Source organism: Pteropus vampyrus, unplaced genomic scaffold, assembly GCF_000151845.1.
Source record: "Pteropus vampyrus isolate Shadow unplaced genomic scaffold, Pvam_2.0 Scaffold185, whole genome shotgun sequence".
Classification (NCBI taxonomy): Eukaryota; Metazoa; Chordata; class Mammalia; order Chiroptera; family Pteropodidae; genus Pteropus; species Pteropus vampyrus.
Window position 1 is genome coordinate 3057206 of NW_011888966.1, and position 2080 is coordinate 3059285.

The 2080-nt window shown below is 41.6% G+C and overlaps 1 pseudogene; it reads right to left on the reverse strand.

Annotated features, from left to right (window-relative positions):
• Positions 1-1481: 1481 nt before the first annotated feature.
• LOC111746379 lies at positions 1482-1600 on the reverse strand (annotated as a pseudogene).
• Between the last annotated feature and the right edge of the window lie 480 nt (positions 1601-2080).

Here is a 2080-nt window from a genome sequence, read left to right on the forward strand (position 1 = left end):
GCAGTAAAATATATGTTTTTCAATTTTGAGCACCCTTTCGAACAGGATGCTTTTTCTGTGTTCGTGTTGTCTCTCAGATGGACTCCTAGCAATCTGGGGTTGGACGCAGTACCCGAGAGTCAGGCATTTCTCTCCTGGGCCCGCCACGGCATAGTGGTTAAGAGGAGCCAAGCTTTGGGTCTCAGAGACCTACGTTTGAATCATAGCCCGATCACTTCCTGGCCAGCACGTGGCTGTGGGCATAAAACAGTGGAGACAGCACTCTGGGGGCTGAAGGGAAAGATGAATGTAAAGCATGGTACAGAGCAAAAAGGAAACGAATGGAAATTTTTCTTCTTCGTGCTTTTGTTGGCGATTGAGTTCAACCTAACAGGCTTTGGTACTCCCTTTCCTCATACGCTCCTGGTGTTAGAAACAACCTCGGCGCCATGACACCTGGGCCACCTTTTCACTGCAGTGGGAAGGGCGGACCCGGCGGAGAGCTCTTGGTTTTGTTGCCGGCCAGCCCCTCATGCCCCTGATTCAGTGAGGCAAACACAGGAGTGAAAATGATTAATCTTCCATTCCAGAAAGCATGACGTTTGGAGCTAGACTTGAGAAACATTATTTTTAGGCTGTGTAGTTAGAGAAAATTCTCACAGAAAAAACATTTCATAGTTATTTCACAGAGAATGAATATTCAGCCAATGATGAACTCTCACTATCCAGTTATTTTCAGAAAAGGAATGATATTCACAGGAGACAATTCTTCTCTATCCTTTTAGGTGGACCATATCAAGTTGATTTACATTGAACATCAGGTGGATTGATTTGTTCTCCATGTGATAGAATATACTAGATATAAGCCAAGGGTTTGGGTTAACCAAAATAGTGGACACCAGTTGGAAGACTGCCTGCATTACAATCACCAGGGAGGCTTTTAAAAACATGGACTCTTGGCTCCACCCCCAGAGGTTCTGCATTCAGCAATTCTGCGAGGACCCAGGCATTTAAGTTTTATGTTCTCAAGTGGACTCGCTATATAACCAGGTTGTAAACTACTTCTCTAAGCAAAATATTGGTCTAGGAATGAAAGCTCAGCTATTATTCAACTTATTAATTACTTATAGGATCTCATTCAAGTCTTCTGCCAGCTCTGGTTCCCAGGTTTCTCATTTGTAAAATGGGACATTAGCCTAACTCTAAGTTTTCCTGGTACCCATGTTTTATGATTTTATTTCTGAAAGCGTAGCAATTGTAATATACAGCTCTAGACTGCTTAGAAAGATAGTTCATTGTCGCTGCTATTTGCCAAGATGGGCATACTGCTATAACACAAAACATAAACTGTCAATAATTGACCACAACAATTAGACAGAAATCCGGAGAGCCCTTCTTTTTTTTTTTATTTTTTTTTATATTTTAGGTGAGGCAACCCTTGGTTGACCTCATAGATTGCAAGGACCTTGTCAGCTTACACTCCCTTATTTTTTAATTTTTTATGCCTACAGCACCTGGTCTTCCTAGGTGGTCTCCCATCCAACTACTAACCAGGCTTGACCCTATTTAGCTTCATAGATCAGACGGGATCAGGCTTGTTCAGGGTAGCATGGCCATAGACTAGGAGAGCCCTTCTTAAAAAGAAATATTGTGATACATCTGAAACGAATATAAAATAATATCAAATGTCAACTCCGATTGAAAAATAAAAATTAAAAAATAAATTGTGGTAAAAACACATACCATGACATCTACCCTCTTAAATTTTTGGAATGAACAGCGCAGTACTGTTAACCACAAGCCTGATGGACAGCAGATCCCTACAACTTATCCATCTTGTGCAACTGAAACTTTTTAACCATCGAATGGCAACTCCCCATTTCTCCCTGCTCCTAGCCCCTGGCAACCACCGTTCTACTTTCTGCTTCAATGAGTTTGACTACATACCTCCTATAACTGAAGTCTTGTGGTGTTTGTCCTCCTGGCTTATCCCACTTAGTGTAATGTCCTGAAGTTCCATCCATGTTGTAGCATGTGACCCCATTTCCTTCCTTTTTATGGCTGAATAGTTTCCCACTGTATGTTTATACCACATTTTCTC